This window comes from Dendrobates tinctorius, unplaced genomic scaffold (assembly GCF_039654945.1).
Source record: "Dendrobates tinctorius isolate UK_male_01 unplaced genomic scaffold, ASM3965494v1 ptg000048l, whole genome shotgun sequence".
NCBI lineage: Eukaryota > Metazoa > Chordata > Amphibia > Anura > Dendrobatidae > Dendrobates > Dendrobates tinctorius.
Window position 1 is genome coordinate 6,741,809 of NW_027361716.1, and position 20,692 is coordinate 6,762,500.

Below are 20,692 nucleotides of genomic sequence, written 5' to 3' on the forward strand. Positions count from 1 at the left end.
GTCTGTGGCTGCTGGACAAGATGAAGAGAAAAACCTCTTACCTGATGGCACCCACAGTGCTTCTTTTGATTAGCGGCAAGTCGCACATGTAATGTTGCTCCAGAATAGATTATCTAAAGAACAGTCAAAGATAAAGTCAGTTTGGTCCTAGAAACTCGCTCCATCACAGATCACTGTCATGGGGAATAGACTAGTAAACACGCAAATTGAACAACAAAGATAAAAGGTCAAAAAGTTAGTGAAACATAGACGTAGTCGGCAGAATTTGAACCTGCGCGGGGAGACCCCAATGGATTTCTAGTACATCGCCTTAACCACTCGGCCACGACTTACTCAGACGTCAAGCTTTTATGAGTTTCACACATGTTTTCTAATAGCACCATGATCAAGCTCAGTGATCAACCCACTGGAAGACATCTCAGAAAATGAAAAGAAAATACAAGGTCTCAGTAAAATGCAAAAATCGGATTTAAAGTCATCATCAATGGGAACCATTCACAGTTTAAAGCTTTTCCCTCTTCATAATGTGGATTTGGAGTCAGTCAGCTCCAAAAACATCCTTAAAAATAATCCAAAAATGCTGAGAAGACTGAACATAATCATTTCCAAGTAAAAAAGACTTGATGTTCATTTGATCAGGCTTTGGAGCGTCTATTAACCATCTCAAGTTTCCAAAAATGTCCAGCGGTTAACTGAAATTACCATATCAATCTTCAGCTGTTTTTCACTTTGAACAGCTCCATACCTATAATACAAGTCAACGGTAAGGTTCGAAAGACCGTATAAAGGGTCCTGATTGACTTTTGTGTGCTACAAAAAAAGGCACAAAACACATTCAAAAGACGCCGAAAAGAATTTTTAGAAAAACATCACCAAAAATGTTTATAAGGCACTTTAGGAAATTCTGGAAAACACAAGAAAAGATGGCTTAGAGAAAAATCGAAAACACTTCCTGCAGCCATTTTGGCTTCAAATACTTGTCAGATTAACCCACTTGGAAAGAGTGTTATGTGCATATTGACTCTATTCACAGAGTATGAGATTGTTTGGTATGACATAGACAATTTTAATTTTTGCTAATACTACTTGATCCTTATCCTACTGCTTTGACGATGGTATTCCATGAATCCTTGAACTCTTTTTTTGTGGATTTTAAATTGCTTGTTTCATCATAAACATTGGGCATCGTCGATCTGAGTGCAGATGGAAAAATCGAAATGTGTACCCAGGTTCCACTGAGATTTGAACTCAGATCACCGGATTCAAAGTCCAGAGTGCTAACCATTACACCATGGAACCAGCCATGAAGTAGTCATGGCTGCGGCTTGTTGTGCTGAATAAAGCATATGAAATCATGAACGATGGTGAAAACAGGCTCCAAAGCTGCAGTGCAAATCTGCAATCATACACAATGGTAAATTGATATCTTATAACCTTTCATTCCACAAATTTACCAACATTTCCACGATATCACAGCTAGGACACTTTGAAATGTTGATGAAAAGTGGCTAGTAAAAAGATTGCTGTATCTGTTACTTGGAAAAAGTGTGAAAAAAATAAATTGCAAAACTTATACTGTTAGAAAACTGTTCATCCAGTAGTCGATAAAGATTAGCATTGCATGGTAAAAGGCTTCATCTGAGAGATAATTTAAGGTTTGTGCAAATCAAAGTGCATGTCCCAGTCCGTTAGCCAGGACAGCGGTCTGTGGCTGCTGGACAAGATCAAGAGAAAAACCTCTTACCTGATGGCACCCACGATGCTTCTTTTGATTAGCGGCAAGTCGCACATGTAATGTTGCTCCAGAATAGATTATCTAAAGAACAGTCAAATATAAAGTCAGTTTGGTCCTAGAAACTCGCTCCATCACAAATCACTGTCATGGGGAATAGACTAGTAAACATGCAAATTGAACAACAAAGATAAAAGGTCAAAAAGTTATTTTAAACATAGACGTAATCGGCAGGATTTGCACCTGCGCGGGGAGACCCCAAAAGATTTCTAGCCCATCGCCTTAACCACTCGGCCACAACTACTCAGACGTCATGCTGTTATGAGTTTCACACACGTTTTCTAATAGCACCATGATCAAGCTCAGTGATCAACCCTCTGGAAGACATCTCAGAAAAAGAAAAGAAAATACAAGGTCTCAGTAAAATGCAAAAATCTGATTTAAAGTCATCATCAATGGGAACCATTCACAGTTTAATGCTTTTCCCTCTTCATAATGTGGATTTGGAGTCAGTCAGCTCCAAAAACATCCTTAAAAATAATACGAAAATGCTAAGAAGACTGAACATAATCATTTCCAAGTAAAAAAGACTTGATGTTCATTTGATCAGGCTTTGGAGCGTCTATTAACCATCTCAAGTTTCCAAAAATGTCCAGCGGTTAACTGAAATTACCATATCAATCTTCAGCTGTTTTTCACTTTGAATAGCTCCATACCTATACTACAAGTCAACGGTAAGGTTCGAAAGACCCTATAAAGGGTCCTGATTGACTTTTGTGTCCTACAAAAAAAGCCACAAAACACATTCAAAAGACGCCGAAAAGAATATTTAGAAAAACACCACCAAAAATGTTTATAAGGCACTTTAGGAAATTCTGGAAAACACAAGAAAAGAAGGCTTAGAGAAAAATTAAAAAAAAACTTCCTGAAGCCATTTTGGCTTCAAATCCTTGTCAGATTCACCCACTTGGAAAGAGTGTTATGTGAATATTGACTCAAGTCACAGAGTATGAGATTGCTTGGTATGACATAGACAATGAGTGATATAGACAATTTTAATTTTTGCTAATCCTACTTGATTGACAGCTTTGATCATGGTATTCCATGAATCCTTGAACCCTTTTTTTGTCTTTTATTATGTGGATTTTAAATTGCATGTTTCATCATAAACATTGGGCATCGTCGATCTGAGTGCACATGGAAAAATAGAAATGTGTGCCCAGGTTCCACTGAGATTTGAACTCAGATCACTGGATTCAAAGTCCAGAGTGCTAACGATTACACCATGGAACCAACCATGACTCCGCCACTTAAAAAAAAAAGTCCCTAGTCTCACTTTATGCCATTGCTGTGTGGGAATTTCCCACGCAGCAATGGCATAAAGTGAGACTAGGGACTTTTTTTTTTTTAAGTGGCGGAGGAATACAGTGCGGAAGGATACCTACCTTCCGTCATTGGATTCCTGCAGCCCGTAGAGAACGGCAGCATCATCTGATGCTGCAGTTCTCTACCCAAGATCGTCGTGGGACACACTCGTGGACTGCTTCGGATCGTGGGTGAGTATTTTTGTGGTTTGTTATGTTAATATTTATTCCGGAAAAGACAATGGCTTCAGGTAACAATGTGACAAGTATTGGTAAGTATGTTACTCTATGTTATATGTACTGTATGTCTATGTATGTATTGTATGAATGTATTGTATGTATGTAGTATATATGTTGTATGTATGTAGCATGTAGTATGTATGTAGTATGTATGTAGCATGCATGTAGCATGTAGTATATATGTAGCATGTAGTATATATGTAGTATGTATGTAGCATGCATGTAGTATATATGTAGTATATATGTAGCATGTATGTAGTATGTATGTGGTATGTATGTAGCATTAGTATGTATGTAGCATGCATGTAGTATATATGTAGTATGTATGTAGCATGTAGTATGTATGTAGTATGTATGTAGCATGTATGTAGCATGTAGTATGTATGTAGTATGTATGTAGCACGTAGCATGCATGTAGCATGCATGTAGTATGTATGTAGTATGTATGTAGTATGTATGTAGCATGCAAGTAGCATGCATGTAGTATGTATGTAGCATGCAGTATGTATGTAGCATGTATGTAGTATATATGTAGTATGTATGTAGCATGTAGTATATATGTAGCATGTAGTATGTATGTAGCATGCATGTAGTATATATGTAGTATGTATGTAGCATGTAGTATGTATGTAGCATGCATGTAGTATATATGTAGTATGTATGTAGCATGTAGTATGTATGTAGCATGTAGTATGTATGTAGCATGTAGTATGTATGTAGCATGCATGTAGTATGTATGTAGCATGTAGTATGTGTGTAGCATGCATGTAGTACATATGTAGTATGTATGTAGCATGTAGTATGTATGTAGCATGCATGTAGTATATATGTAGTATGTATGTAGCATGTAGTATGTATGTAGCATGTAGTATGTATGTAGCATGCATGTAGTATGTATGTAGCATGCATGTAGTATGTATGTAGCATGTAGTATGTATGTAGCATGCATGTAGTATATATGTAGTATGTATGTAGCATGCATGTAGTATATATGTAGTATGTATGTAGCATGTAGTATGTATGTAGCATGCATGTAGTATATATGTAGTATGTATGTAGCATGTAGTATGTAGCATGTAGTATGTATGTAGCATGCATGTAGTATGTATGTAGCATGCATGTAGTATGTATGTAGCATGTAGTATGTATGTAGCATGCATGTAGTATATATGTAGTATGTATGTAGCATGTAGTATGTATGTAGCATGTAGTATGTATGTAGCATGCATGTAGTATATATGTAGTATGTATGTAGCATGTATGTATGTAGCATGTAGTATGTATGTAGCATGCATGTAGTATGTATGTATGTAGTATTTTTTTTTTTTTTTTTTAACATTTAACACATTAGCCGGATGATGGGACTACTACTGTCCCATCATTGGCTAATGTGTCAATCACTGTCATGGTAGCAGGCATCGCCAGATGGGACTTGTAGTCCCATTGGACGATGCTTGCACAGACCCCCGGACATCAGCACAGCCCCTCGGCAGGCCGGCACAGACCCCCGGCAGGCCGGTACAGACCCTCACAGGGTGCACAGACCACCGGCAGGCCGGCACAGCCCCCCGGCAGGCCGGTACAGACCCCCACAGGGTGCACAGACCACCGGCAGGCCGGCACAGCCCCCCGGCAGGCCGGTACAGACCCCCACAGGGTGCACAGACCACCGGCAGGCTGGCACAGCCCCCCGGCAGGCCGGTACAGAACCCGGGCAGTCCACACAGCCCCACGGCAGGCCGGCAGAGACCCCCGGAAGGCCCGAAATGACGGCGCATCATGATGCGCACACACCGCGCATCATGATGACGTCAGGCTGTCAATCAACTTGGAACTTCCGATTCCGATGCCGAATTCCGATATTGAAAAAATATCGGAAGTAGGTATCGGAATTCCGATACAGCAAGTATCGGCCGATACCCGATACTTGCGGTATCGGAATGCTCAACACTAGTCATCATCAATGGGAACCATTCACAGTTTAAAGCTTTTCCCTCTTCATAATGTGGATTTGGAGTCAGTCAGCTCCAAAAACATACTTAAAAATAATCCAAAAATGCTGAGAAGACTGAACATAATCATTTCCAAGTAAAAAAGACTTGATGTTCATTTGATCAGGCTGTGGAGCGTCTATTAACCATCTCAAGTTTCCAAAAATGTCCAGCGGTTAACTGAAATTACCATATCAATCTTCAGCTGTTTTTCACTTTGAACAGCTCCATACCTATAATACAAGTCAACGGTAAGGTTCGAAAGACCCTATAAAGGGTCCTGATTGACTTTTGTGTGCTACAAAAAAAGCCACAAAACACATTCAAAAGACGCCGAAAAGAATTTTTAGAAAAACACCACCAAAAATGTTTATAAGGCACTTTAGGAAATTCTGGAAAACACAAGAAAAGATGGCTTAGAGAAAAATCAAAAACACTTCCTGAAGCCATTTTGGCTTCAAATCCTTGTCAGATTCACCCACTTGGAAAGAGTGTTATGTGAATATTGACTCAAGTCACAGAGTATGAGATTGCTTGGTATGACATAGACAATGAGTGACATAGACAATTTTAATTTTTGCTAATCCTACTTGATTGACAGCTTTGACCATGGTATTCCATGAATCCTTGAACTCTTTTTTTGTCTTTTATTATGTGGATTTAAAATTGCTTGTTTCATCATAAACATTGGGCATCGTCGATCTGAGTGCAGATGGAAAAATTGAAATGTGTGCCCAGGTTCCACTGAGATTTGAATTCAGATCACAGGATTCAAAGTCCAGAGTGCTAACCATTACACCATGGAACCAACCATTACACAGTCATGGCTGCGGCTTGTTGTGCTGAATAAAGCATATGAAATCGTGAACGATGGCGAAAACAGGCTCCAAAGCTGCAGTGCAAATCTGCAATCATACACAATGGTAAATTGATATCTTATAACCTTTCATTCCACAAATTTACCAACATTTCCACGATATCACAGCTAGGACAGTTTGAAATGTTGATGAAAAGTGGCTAGTAAAAAGATTGCTGTATCTGTTACTTGGAAAAAGTGTGAAAAAAATAAATTGCAAAACTTATACTGTTAGAAAACTGTTCATCCAGTAGTTGATAAAGATTAGCATTGCATGGTAAAAGGCTTCATCTGAGAGATAATTTAAGGTTTGTGCAAATCAAAGTGCATGTCCCAGTCCATTAGCCAGGACAGCGGTCTGTGGCTGCTGGACAAGATCAAGAGAAAAACCTCTTACCTGATGGCACCCACGGTGCTTCTTTTGATTAGCGGCAAGTCGCACATGTAATGTTGCTCCAGAATAGATTATCTAAAGAACAGTCAAAGATAAAGTCAGTTTGGTCCTAGAAACTCGCTCCATCACAGATCACTGTCATGGGGAATAGACTAGTAAACACGCAAATTGAACAACAAAGATAAAAGGTCAAAAAGTTAGTGAAACATAGACGTAGTCGGCAGAATTTGAACCTGCGCGGGGAGACCCCAATGGATTTCTAGTACATCGCCTTAACCACTCGGCCACGACTTACTCAGACGTCAAGCTTTTATGAGTTTCACACATGTTTTCTAATAGCACCATGATCAAGCTCAGTGATCAACCCACTGGAAGACATCTCAGAAAATGAAAAGAAAATACAAGGTCTCAGTAAAATGCAAAAATCGGATTTAAAGTCATCATCAATGGGAACCATTCACAGTTTAAAGCTTTTCCCTCTTCATAATGTGGATTTGGAGTCAGTCAGCTCCAAAAACATCTTTAAAAATAATCCAAAAATGCTGAGAAGACTGAACATAATCATTTCCAAGTAAAAAAGACTTGATGTTCATTTGATCAGGCTTTGGAGCGTCTATTAACCATCTCAAGTTTCCAAAAATGTCCAGCCGTTAACTGAAATTACCATATCAATCTTCAGCTGTTTTTCACTTTGAACAGCTCCATACCTATAATACAAGTCAACGGTAAGGTTCGAAAGACCCTATAAAGGGTCCTGATTGACTTTTGTGTGCTACAAAAAAAGCCACAAAACACATTCAAAAGACGCCGAAAAGAATTTTTAGAAAAACACCACCAAAAATGTTTATAAGGCACTTTAGGAAATTCTGGAAAACACAAGAAAAGATGGCTTAGAGAAAAATCAAAAACACTTCCTGAAGCCATTTTGGCTTCAAATCCTTGTCAGATTCAACCACTTGGAAAGGGTGTTATGTGAATATTGACTCAAGTCACAGAGTATGAGATTGCTTGGTATGACATAGACAATGAGTGACATAGACAATTTTAATTTTTGCTAATCCTACTTGATTGACAGCTTTGACCATGGTATTCCATGAATCCTTGAACTCTTTTTTTGTCTTTTATTATGTGGATTTTAAATTGCTTGTTTCATCATAAACATTGGGCATCGTCGATCTGAGTGCAGATGGAAAAATCTAAATGTGTGCCCAGGTTCTACTGAGATTTCAACTCAGATCACTGGATTCAAAGTCCAGAGTGCTAACCATTACACCATGGAACCAACCATGACACATTCTTGGCTGCGGCTTGTTGTGCTGAATAAAGCATATGAAATCGTGAACGATGGCGAAAACAGGCTCCAAAGCTGCAGTGCAAATCTGCAATCATACACAATGGTAAATTGATATCTTATAACCTTTCATTCCACAAATTTACCAACATTTCCACGATATCACAGCTAGGACAGTTTGAAATGTTGATGAAAAGTGGCTAGTAAAAAGATTGCTGTATCTGTTACTTGGAAAAAGTGTGAAAAAAATAAATTGCAAAACTTATACTGTTAGAAAATTGTTCATCCAGTAGTTGATAGAGATTAGCATTGCATGGTAAAAGGCTTCATCTGAGAGATAATTTAAGGTTTGTGCAAATCAAAGTGCATGTCCCAGTCCATTAGCCAGGACAGCGGTCTGTGGCTGCTGGACAAGATCAAGAGAAAAACCTCTTACCTGATGGCACCCACGGTGCTTCTTTTGATTAGCGGCAAGTCGCACATGTAATGTTGCTCCAGAATAGATTATCTAAAGAACAGTCAAAGATAAAGTCAGTTTGGTCCTAGAAACTCGCTCCATCACAGATCACTGTCATGGGGAATAGACTAGTAAACATGCAAATTGAACAACAAAGATAAAAGGTCAAAAAGTTATTGAAACATAGACGTAGTCGGCAGGATTTGAACCTGCGCGGGGAGACCCCAATGGATTTCAAGTCCATCGCCTTAACCACTCGGCCACGACTACTCGGACGTCAAGCTGTTATGAGTTTCACACATGTTTTCTAATAGCACCATGATCAAGCTCAGTGATCAACCCTCTGGAAGACATCTCAGAAAATGAAAAGAAAATACAAGGTCTCAGTAAAATGCAAAAATCTGATTTAAAGTCATCATCAATGGGAACCATTCACAGTTTAAAGCTTTTCCCTCTTCATAATGTGGATTTGGAGTCAGTCAGCTCCAAAAACATCTTTAAAAATAATCCAAAAATGCTGAGAAGACTGAACATAATCATTTCCAAGTAAAAAAGACTTGATGTTCATTTGATCAGGCTTTGGAGCATCTATTAACCATCTCAAGTTTCCAAAAATGTCCAGCGGTTAACTGAAATTACCATATCAATCTTCAGCTGTTTTTCACTTTGAACAGCTCCATACCTATAATACAAGTCAAGGGTAAGGTTCGAAAGACCCTATAAAGGGTCCTGATTGACTTTTGTGTGCTACAAAAAAAGCCACAAAACACATTCAAAAGACGCCGAAAAGAATTTTTAGAAAAACACCACCAAAAATGTTTATAAGGCACTTTAGGAAATTCTGGAAAACACAAGAAAAGATGGCTTAGAGAAAAATCAAAAACACTTCCTGAAGCCATTTTGGCTTCAAATCCTTGTCAGATTCACCCACTTGGAAAGAGTGTTATGTGAATATTGACTCAAGTCACAGAGTATGAGATTGCTTGGTATGACATAGACAATGAGTGACATAGACAATTTTAATTTTTGCTAATCCTACTTGATTGACAGCTTTGACCATGGTATTCCATGAATCCTTGAACTCTTTTTTTGTCTTTTATTATGTGTATTTTAAATTGCTTGTTTCATCATAAACATTGGGCATCGTCGATCTGAGTGCAGATGGAAAAATCGAAATGTGTGCCCAGGTTCCACTGAGATTTGAATTCAGATCACAGGATTCAAAGTCCAGAGTGCTAACCATTACACCATGGAACCAACCATTACACAGTCATGGCTGCGGCTTGTTGTGCTGAATAAAGCATATGAAATTGTGAACGATGGCGAAAACAGGCTCCAAAGCTGCAGTGCAAATCTGCAATCATACACAATGGTAAATTGATATCTTATAACCTTTCATTCCACAAATTTACCAACATTTCCACGATATCACAGCTAGGACAGTTTGAAATGTTGATGAAAAGTGGCTAGTAAAAAGATTGCTGTATCTGTTACTTGGAAAAAGTGTGAAAAAAATAAATTGCAAAACTTATACTGTTAGAAAACTGTTCATCCAGTAGTTGATAAAGATTAGCATTGCATGGTAAAAGGCTTCATCTGAGAGATAATTTAAGGTTTGTGCAAATCAAAGTGCATGTCCCAGTCCATTAGCCAGGACAGCGGTCTGTGGCTGCTGGACAAGATCAAGAGAAAAACCTCTTACCTGATGGCACCCACGGTGCTTCTTTTGATTAGCGGCAAGTCGCACATGTAATTTTGCTCCAGAATAGATTATCTAAAGAACAGTCAAAGATAAAGTCAGTTTGGTCCTAGAAACTCGCTCCATCACATATCACTGTCATGGGGAATAGACTAGTAAACATGCAAATTGAACAACAAAGGTAAAAGGTCAAAAAGTTAATGAAACATAGACGTAGTCGGCATGATTTGAACCTGCGTGGTGAGACCCCAATGGCTTTCTAGTCCATCGCCTTAACCACTCGGCTACGACTACTCAGACGTCAAGCTGTTATGAGTTTCACACACGTTTTCTAATAGCTCCATGATCAAGCTCAGTGATCAACCCTCTGGAAGACATCTCAGAAAAAGAAAAGAAAATACAAGGTCTCATTAAAATGCAAAAATCTGATTTAAATTCATCATCCATGGGAACCATTCACAGTTTAAAGCTTTTCCCTCTTCATAATGTGGATTTGGAGTCAGTCAGCTCCAAAAACATCTTTAAAAATAATCAGAAAATGCTGAGAAGACTGAACATAATCATTTCCAAGTAAAAAACACTTGATGTTCATTTGATCAGGCTTTGGAGCGTCTATTAACCATCTCAAGTTTCCAAAAATGTCCAGCGGTTAACTGAAATTACCATATCAATCTTCAGCTGTTTTTCACTTTGAACAGCTCCATACCTATAATACAAGTCAACGGTAAGGTTCAAAAGACCCTATAAAGGGTCCTGATTGACTTTTGTGTGCTACAAAAAAAGCCACAAAACACATTCAAAAGACGCCGAAAAGAATTTTTAGAAAAACACCACCAAAAATGTTTATAAGGCACTTTAGGAAATTCTGGAAAACACAAGAAAAGATGGCTTAGAGAAAAATCAAAAACACTTCCTGAAGCCATTTTGGCTTCAAATCCTTGTCAGATTCACCCACTTGGAAAGAGTGTTATGTGAAAAATGAGATTGCTTGGTATGACATTGACAATGAGTGACATAAACAATTTTAATTTTTGCTAATCCTACTTGATTGACAGCTTTGACCATGGTATTCCATGAATCCTTGAACTCTTTTTTTGTCTTATATTATGTGGATTTTAAATTGCTTGTTTCATCATAAACATTGGGCATCGTCGATCTGAGTGCAGATGGAAAAATCGAAATGTGTGCCCAGGTTCCACTGAGATTTGAACTCAGATCACAGGATTCAAAGTCCAGAGTGCTAACCATTACACAGTCATGGCTGCGGCTTGTTGTGCAGAATAAAGCATATGAAATCGTGAACGATGGCGAAAACATGCTCCAAAGCTGCAGTGCAAATCTGCAATCATACACAATGGTAAATTGATATCTTATAACCTTTCATTCCACAAATTTACCAACATTTCCACGATATCACAGCTGGGACAGTTTGAAATGTTGATGAAAAGTGGCTAGTAAAAAGATTGCTGTATCTGTTACTTGGAAAAAGTGTGAAAAAAATAAATTGCAAAACTTATACTGTTAGAAAACTGTTCATCCAGTAGTTGATAAAGATTAGCATTGCATGGTAAAAGGCTTCATCTGAGAGATAATTTAAGGTTTGTGCAAATCAAAGTGCATGTCCCAGTCCATTAGCCAGGACAGCGGTCTGTGGCTGCTGGACAAGATCAAGAGAAAAACCTCTTACCTGATGGCACCCACGGTGCTTCTTTTGATTAGCGGCAAGTCGCACATGTAATGTTGCTCCAGAATAGATTATCTAAAGAACAGTCAAAGATAAAGTCAGTTTGGTCCTAGAAACTCGCTCCATCACAGATCACTGTCATGGGGAATAGACTAGTAAACATGCAAATTGAACAACAAAGATAAAAGGTCAAAAAGTTATTGAAACATAGACGTAGTCGGCAGAATTTGAACCTGCGCGGGGAGACCCCAATGGATTTCAGACCACTCTGCCACGACTACTCAGACGTCAAGCTTTTATGAGTTTCACACATGTTTTCTAATAGCACCATGATCAAGCTCAGTGATCAACCCACTGGAAGACATCTCAGAAAATGAAAAGAAAATACAAGGTCTCAGTAAAATGCAAAATCTGATTTAAAGTCATCATCAATGGGAACCATTAACAGTTTAAAGCTTTTCCCTCTTCATAATGTGGATTTGGAGTCAGTCAGCTCCAAAAACATCCTTAAAAATAATCCAAAAATGCTGAGAAGACTGAACATAATCATTTCCAAGTAAAAAAGACTTGATGTTCATTTGATCAGGTTTTGGAGCGTCTATTAGCCATCTCAAGTTTCCAAAAATGTCGAGCGGTTAACTGAAATTACCATATCAATCTTCAGCTGTTTTTCACTTTGAACAGCTCCATACCTATAATACAAGTCAAGGGTAAGGTTCGAAAGACCCTATAAAGGGTCCTGATTGACTTTTGTGTGCTACAAAAAAAGCCACAAAACACATTCAAATGACGCCGAAAAGAATTTTTAGAAAAACACCACCAAAAATGTTTATAAGGCACTTTAGGAAATTCTGGAAAAAACAAGAAAAGATGGCTTAGAGAAAAATCAAAAACACTTCCTGAAGCCATTTTGGCTTCAAATCCTTGTCAGATTCACCCACTTGGAAAGAGTGTTATGTGAATATTGACTCAAGTCACAGAGTATGAGATTGCTTGGTATGACATAGACAATGAGTGACAGACAATTTTAATTTTTGCTAATCCTACTTGATTGACAGCTTTGACCACGGTATTCCATGAATCCTTGAACTCTTTTTTTGTCTTTTATTATGTGTATTTTAAATTGCTTGTTTCATCATAAACATTGGGCATCGTCGATCTGAGTGCAGATGGAAAAATCAAAATGTGTGCTCAGGTTCTACTGAGATTTCAACTCAGATAACTGGATTCAAAGTCCAGAGTGCTAACCATTACACCATGGAACCAACCATGACACATTCTTGGCTGCGGCTTGTTGTGCTGAATAAAGCATATGAAATTGTGAACGATGGCGAAAATAGGCTCCAAAGCTGCAGTGCAAATCTGCAATCATACACAATGGTAAATTGATATCTTATAACCTTTCATTCCACAAATTTACCAACATTTCCACGATATCACAGCTAGGATAGTTTGAAATGTTGATGAAAAGTGGCTAGTAAAAAGATTACTGTATCTGTTACTTGGAAAAAGTGTGAAAAAAATAAATTGCAAAACTTATACTGTTAGAAAACTGTTCATCCAGTAGTTGATAGAGATTAGCATTGCATGGTAAAAGGCTTCATCTGAGAGATAATTTAAGGTTTGTGCAAATCAAAGTGCATGTCCCAGTCCATTAGCCAGGACAGCGGTCTGTGGCTGCTGGACAAGATCAAGAGAAAAACCTCTTAGGCTGGTTTCACATTTGCGTTTTTTCGCGCTGGAAAAAAACGCTAACCTGCGCATGCGTTTTTTCCCCTATATTTAACATGGGTGCGCATACCTGCGCGCTTGTAAGCGCATGTATGCGATTTTCATGCGCTGCGTTTTTTTGGGGTGTGCGATTGGATTTTCCAGACGCATCATGTTGCATTTTTTGGCCCTGCAAAAAAGCGCATGCGCACATATGCGCACGTTTTGCGCTAAAAATGGCCATTATAGCCTATGTATGTGCATATGTGCGCACTGGCATGCTCATGTAAGCGTTTTTTTGCATATGCGTTTTTTTTTTTTAACCATGGAATTTAGGGGTTTGAGTTAGAGTTAGGGTTAGTTAAGGGGGTTTAGGGTTAGGGTTAGGGTCAGGGTCAGGGTTAGGGTTGGGTTTTGGGTCAGGGTTAGGGTTTAGTATGGTTTGGTTAAGGGTTAGGGTCAGGGTTAGGGTCAGGATTAGGGTTAAGTATGGTTTTGTTAAGGGTTAGGGTCAGGGTTAGGGTTAGGGTTAGGGTCAGGGTTAGGGTTAGGGTTAGGGTCAGGGTTAGGGTTAGGGTCAGGGTTAGGGTTAAGTATGGTTTTGTTAAGGATTAGGGTCAGGGTTAGGGTCAGGATTAGGGTTAAGTATGGTTTTGTTAAGGGTTAGGGTCAGGGTTAGGGTTAGGGTTAGGGTTAGGGTCAGGGTTAGGGTTAGGGTTAGGGTCAGGGTTAGGGTTAGGGTCAGGGTTAGGGTTAAGTATGGTTTTGTTAAGGATTAGGGTCAGGGTTAGGGTCAGGATTAGGGTTAAGTATGGTTTTGTTAAGGGTTAGGGTCAGGGTTAGGGTTAGGGTTAGGGTCAGGGTTAGGGTCAGGATTAGGGTTAGGGTTAGGGTTAGGGTTAGGGTTAGGGTCAGGGTCAGGGTTAGGGTTAAGTATGGTTTTGTTAAGGGTTAGGGTCAGGGTTAGGGTTAGGGTTAGGGTTAGGGTTAGGGTCAGGGTTAGGGTTAGGGTTAGGGTTAGTTAGGGTTTAGGGTTTGGGTTAGGGTTAGGGTTAGGGTTAGGGAGGGATCGTTACAGAAACGATATGGATGATCCTCAACCGTATAGGCGCCACCGCTTGGGATGTGTCAACCGCCGTGATGCCACGGAAGTGATCATGACAGACGGCTCGAAGCGGAGATCTTTGCCCCAGCACTATTGGTGCTCGGCATCCGTAGAGGCGTCAACCATGTGGCTGGTTCACCCCCCGTGATGAGGTATGCGGATTTCCGGCAAGTTATTTCCGATCACCTCCGCTGGCGTCTTTCACGTGTGGCTGACTCACACCCCGAGGTGCGCACGGGTTACCGGACTGTTATGCTGGACACTTCAAAATGGAGCGGTGAGTAGAAGACATTCGTCCACCACATATAGACATATGACATACGTGCAGGGAAGGTGACCGGTTCTATTGCTTGTATCCCCGCAGTCACCCCCGGACTCCACTTACATGTCCCGTATGCCACAGAGCAACGAAATACCTTTCCACACATCTTAGGAGGACATGTCTGAGGACCCAGAGTGATTCTGATATAAAAGCTGCCCTTGCATCAGCCAAGTTTCAGCTCAAATGCATTGCCGAAAGAGGTACAACTATCCGCTTCAATGACCTCAAGCCTCTCCAGTCCTTGGAGGAGACTGTATCCTTCTTAGAAGGTCGCGGATTTTTAATAGCCAACAAGCCTAGGCTTGAGCATCAAATCCCGCCACTGATCTCTGAAGAGCCCGCTCAGGTACCACCAGCCATTTTGGAGCTCTGCCCAGGCACTATGCCCCTGACGGAGCTAGATTCGGATGAGATCGATATCCCTTTGCTTTTACGGCCTGCAGAAAGCCCCCTGCCCCTGGCAGAGCTAGCTTCAGATGAGATCGATATACCTTTGCTTTTACGGCCTGCAGACAGCCCCCTGCCCCTGGCAGAGCCAGATGCATCGGATGAGGCTTCACTTTTACAGCCTGTGGAAAGTTTTCAAGAAAGCCCTCGCTCAGAGACTGCCCACACAGGGGCCTGTTCTGACCCCATGGAAGATGAGGAGGTCACTGACGGTAGCGATTTAAGAATTCAGAAAAGGCAGTGGAAGGACAAAAATCGCACCGCTACAAAGATGGCCGGCTTGTATAAGCGACACTCAATGAACGACGCTATGTTCAAAGGTTTCCGCTCATACCTAACCATTACACACGGGGTGCCAAACTGCCAACAGGAGGTCTCAAATGTTTCCAGGTTCCTCTTCTTTGTGAACCCGAGAAGAGTAACCCTGGAGTACCTACTGAAGCCAAATAAAATCAATGAATTTTTTGAAAAACTCGGAAACCTCCAGCTATCGAAACAGACCTCCCTCAGAATGCTGAAGCATATACGGAGATTCACTGTCTATCAGATGAGGGCCACGGGACTGAGAATAGAAAAGCCAGAACTCTACAAGGCCTGTGAGGTATTCATGAATCACACTGAGGACCTACAGAAGACATTGTACAAGGGCGCCTGCAAGGAGTCTGTTAGTAAGCGGTACACACCCTTCAAAGTATCGCATATGCGGCTTGATTTTTGCCATGTATGTTCAATAATTCCTCTTATTTTTCCCCAGGTACGATCTACTGAGGAAGCCGCTAAAATCGCCCGTGGACTGCCAGATTATTCTGGAGGAGGCAAGGCCAACTTTTCTAGCCAGCATAGCCTCTGTGGAAGAGGGCGGATCAAATGAAGAACGCCGGGAAATTGCACTCTACCTCCAGGCCCTGCTGGTTCTGAAAAATCTCCAGAGACCAGGTGTCATCCGTAACATGACGGTAAGTAGTCAGACCCTGTGGGTCAGCGGTCTCCCATGCACCAGTTCAATAACTTTCCACATCAGGTTTCAGAGTGGACCGAGAGGATCCATCACGTGTACCACGACAGACAGATGACAGTTGTCGGTGTGAAGACTCACAAATGTTCCACCACTCAGGTCGCAGTGTTCGTACTTTCAGAGGAAGAAGAATCGGTAAGGGACTCAACCAGTCAGGGAGCCCAGGCAACACCACTCCACATGGGGAGCAAACCCCTCTCTTTTTCCTTTTTCAGTGGTTCAAAGTGTATGCAGAACATGTCCGACCTGTCTATACCGCTGGCCGAAGGAAGGTCACTAATTTCTTTGTGACGTGTACGGGGAAGGCCATAGCAAATCCATCCGTGGGCCTCAGGCAATACCATTCGAGGTAAGACGGCCACGAGCCGAATGATGCATGGGCATGTGTAGAAACAGGTACTGACATTATGATTTCCTCCATAGCTACAACCTCCCGAACATCACTAGCCACCTAGTGCGACGGGTATGTGAAACCTGGACAACTTCACAATACACGGACTGTGAAAAGCGACTGTTTGCACGGTACTTGGCACATACAAATGACATGGCTGAGAGAGTGTACCGGGAGAAGACTCTGACAGATATGTGTCATGCCCACGAGCTGGTGGTAAATGCAGGAAAGAAGGATGAAGCCGACAATCAGTCACCAGTGATGCCTTCAAGCAGTGCATCAGAGAATGAGCAGGGAGGCAGTATGGAAATCGATCCGGAGGGTAACAAATCATACTACCTAAGAACCATCAAGCCTGCTCTGAGGTGACATAGGCAGAAAGGGCGTCCACCTACCAGAGTCCCCCTTCCCACAAGGACTCCAGATTTGCCCCCACTGACATCCATCACCTCCAGAGAACCAGGGACCACCGAGGGAGGGTCTGGTCAAGCTCAGGTACCCCATGATCACTTCTCATGCTTGGGCACGGACCACCAGCCATTGCCGGGGACTGAGAACCATCGAGCCTGCTCTGAGGGGACATAGGCAGAAGGGGCGTCCGCCTACCAGAGTCCCCCTTCCCATAAGGACTCCAGATTTGCCCCCACTTACATCCATCACCTCCAGAGAACCAGGGACCACCGAGGGAGGGTCTGGTCAAGCTCAGGTACCCCATGATCACTTCTCATGCTTGGGCATGGACCACCAGCCATTGCCGGGGACTGAGAACCATCGAGCCTGCTCTGAGGGGACATAGGCAGAAGGGGCGTCCGCCTTCCAGAGCCCAAGCTCGGCTATGGACTCCAGATTTGCCCCCCTGACAGCGATCACCTCCAGAGAACCAGGGACCACCGAGGGAGGGTCTGGTCAAGCTCAGGTACCCCATGATCACTTCTCATGCTTGGGCATGGACCACCAGCCAATGCCAGGGACTGAGAACCATCGAGCCTGCTCTGAGGGGACATAGGCAGAAGGGGCGTCCGCCTACCAGAGTCCCCCTTCCCATAAGGACTCCAGATTTGCCCCCACTGACATCCATCACCTCCAGAGAACCAGGGACCACCGAGTGAGGGTCTGGTCAAGCTCAGGTACCCCATGATCACTTCTCATGCTTGGGCATGGACCACCAGCCAATGCCGGGGACTGAGAACCATCGAGCCTGCTCTGAGGGGACATAGGCAGAAGGGGCGTCCGCCTACCAGAGTCCCCCTTCCCACAAGGACTCCAGATTTGCCCCCACTGACATCCATCACCTCCAGAGAACCAGGGACCACCGAGGGAGGGTCTGGTCAAGCTCAGGTACCCCATGATCACTTCTCATGCTTGGGCATGGACCACCAGCCATTGCCGGGGACTGAGAACCATCGAGCCTGCTCTGAGGGGACATAGGCAGAAGGGGCGTCCGCCTTCCAGAGCCCAAGCTCGGCTATGGACTCCAGATTTGCCCCCCTGACAGCGATCACCTCCAGAGAACCAGGGACCACCGAGGGAGGGTCTGGTCAAGCTCAGGTACCCCATGATCACTTCTCATGCTTGGGCATGGACCACCAGCCAATGCCAGGGACTGAGAACCATCGAGCCTGCTCTGAGGGGACATAGGCAGAAGGGGCGTCCGCCTACCAGAGTCCCCCTTCCCATAAGGACTCCAGATTTGCCCCCACTGACATCCATCACCTCCAGAGAACCAGGGACCACCGAGGGAGGGTCTTGTCAAGCTCAGGTACCCCAGGATCGCTTCTCATGCTTGGGCATGGACCACCAGCCAATGCCGGGGACTGAGAACCATCGAGCCTGCTCTGAGGGGACATAGGCAGAAGGGGCGTCCGCCTTCCAGAGCCCAAGCTCGGCTATGGACTCCAGATTTGCCCCCCTGACAGCGATCACCCTTCAGAGGACCAGGGACCACCGGGGAGGGTCTGGTCAGGCTCAGGTACCCCGAGATTGCTTCTCTCACTTGGGACTCACGACCAGCAAAAGTCCCTCCTGGAGCTGTGGAAGTTCAGTCTCGGCCGTATTTTGCAACTTCCACAACAAGAGGGACCACCTTCTAAAGTCGCCTACCCGAGCCGGAGAACCAGAGAAACAATCGCCATCCATCGGGGTAGAGAGAGCACTCTCTCCTGTATTCTGCCGCAGGTGCGCATTCCTATGTATATGCATTGCGGGACAACGTCCCCACTTTAAGGGGATGAAGTCAGAACTGTACCCGGCCTCCAGTCACTGTAGGGCGGATGCGGCACCCAGAAAATTCCTCATTCCGGTTCTTTTTCACTTAGTCGTTTTTTTTTTTTGCAAGAATGTACCCCAGGGATGGCCCACAAGCCAAAGCCAGGGACTGAGAACCATCGAGCACGCTCTGAGGGGACATAGTCAGAGGGGGCGTCTGCCTTCCAGAGCCCTCCTTCCCACGAGGACTCCAGATTTGCCCCCCTGACGACAGCCATCGCCTCCAGAGAACCAGGGACCACCGAGGGAGGGTCTGGTCAAGCTCAGGTACCCCAGGATCACTTCTCATGCTTGGGCATGGACCACCAGCCATTGCCGGGGACTGAGAACCATCGAGCCTGCTCTGAGGGGACATAGGCAGAAGGGGCGTCCGCCTACCGGAGTCCCCCTTCCCACAAGAACTCCAGATTTGCCCCCACTGACATCCATCACCTCCAGAGAACCAGGGACCACCGAGGGAGGGTCTGGTCAAGCTCAGGTACCCCAGGATCGCTTCTCATGCTTGGGCATGGACCACCAGCCAATGCCGGGGACTGAGAACCATCGAGCCTGCTCTGAGGGGACATAGGCAGAAGGGGCGTCCGCCTACCAGAGTCCACCTTCCCATAAGGACTCCAGATTTGCCCCCACTGACATCCATCACCTCCAGAGAACCAGGGACCACCGAGGGAGGGTCTGGTCAAGCTCAGGTACCCCAGGATCGCTTCTCCAGCTTGGGCATGGACTACCAGCCAATGCCGGGGACTGAGAACCATCGAGCCTGCTCTGAGGGGACATAGGCAGAAGGGGCGTCCGCCTACCAGAGTCCACCTTCCCATAAGGACTCCAGATTTGCCCCCACTGACATCCATCACCTCCAGAGAACCAGGGACCACCGAGGGAGGGTCTGGTCAAGCTCAGGTACCCCAGGATCGCTTCTCCAGCTTGGGCATGGACCACCAGCCAATGCCGGGGACTGAGAACCATCGAGCCTGCTCTGAGGGGACATAGGCAGAAGGGGCGTCCACCTTCCAGAGCCCAAGCTCGGCTATGGACTCCAGATTTGCCCCCCTGACAGCAATCACCCTTCAGAGGACCAGGGACCACCGGGGAGGGTCTGGTCAGGCTCAGGTACCCCGAGATTGCTTCTCTCACTTGGGACTCACGACCAGCAAAAGTCCCTCCTGGAGCTGTGGAAGTTCAGTCTCAGCCGCAACTTCCACAACAAGAGGGACCACCTTCTAAAGTCGCCTACCCGAGCCGGAGAACCAGAGAAACAATCGCCATCCATCGGGGTAGAGAGAGCACTCTCTCCTGTATTCTGCTGCAGGTGCGCATTCCTATGTATATGCATTGCGGGACAACGTCCCCACTTTAAGGGGACGAAGTCGGAAATGTACCCGAACTCCAGTCACTGTAGGGCGGATGCGGCAGCCAGAAAATTCCTCATTCCGGTTCTTTTTCACTTTTTTTTTTGTCCTCAAGAAACATTTTTGTTCTCAAGAAACTTTTTTGTCCTCAAAACTCAATTACTTCCAAAATTCGACTTTCACCCCAAAAGCCACACATTCTACCCTCATGGGAGGCACTCTCCCTCGGGTCCCCACATCATATTGACGCCCCAGAGCGGTGGGAGAAGGGAAAATTCGATTTTTGCACAAAAATCCAAAAATCGCTCTAAGTCCAAAAATCTTGAAAATTTTTCTAAGTCCCAACGGTACTTTCTGAAAAGTGTACCCAGGCCCCTGGA

At 43.6% G+C, this 20,692-nt stretch overlaps 6 non-coding genes across 6 annotated transcripts; all 6 read right to left on the reverse strand.

Moving 5' to 3' along the window:
* Positions 1 to 1,227: 1,227 nt before the first annotated feature.
* On the reverse strand, positions 1,228 to 1,299 carry TRNAQ-UUG (transfer RNA glutamine (anticodon UUG)). The gene has a single exon. It is a non-coding gene; the product is annotated as a tRNA-Gln (tRNA).
* A 1,654-nt stretch (positions 1,300 to 2,953) lies between these two features.
* TRNAQ-UUG (transfer RNA glutamine (anticodon UUG)) lies at positions 2,954 to 3,025 on the reverse strand. Its single transcript has one exon. It is a non-coding gene; the product is annotated as a tRNA-Gln (tRNA).
* A 3,038-nt stretch (positions 3,026 to 6,063) lies between these two features.
* On the reverse strand, positions 6,064 to 6,135 carry TRNAQ-UUG (transfer RNA glutamine (anticodon UUG)). Its single transcript has one exon. It is a non-coding gene; the product is annotated as a tRNA-Gln (tRNA).
* A 1,652-nt stretch (positions 6,136 to 7,787) lies between these two features.
* Positions 7,788 to 7,859, reverse strand: TRNAQ-UUG (transfer RNA glutamine (anticodon UUG)). The gene has a single exon. It is a non-coding gene; the product is annotated as a tRNA-Gln (tRNA).
* Positions 7,860 to 8,513: 654 nt separating this feature from the next.
* TRNAS-UGA (transfer RNA serine (anticodon UGA)) lies at positions 8,514 to 8,595 on the reverse strand. The gene has a single exon. It is a non-coding gene; the product is annotated as a tRNA-Ser (tRNA).
* A 915-nt stretch (positions 8,596 to 9,510) lies between these two features.
* On the reverse strand, positions 9,511 to 9,582 carry TRNAQ-UUG (transfer RNA glutamine (anticodon UUG)). The gene has a single exon. It is a non-coding gene; the product is annotated as a tRNA-Gln (tRNA).
* Between the last annotated feature and the right edge of the window lie 11,110 nt (positions 9,583 to 20,692).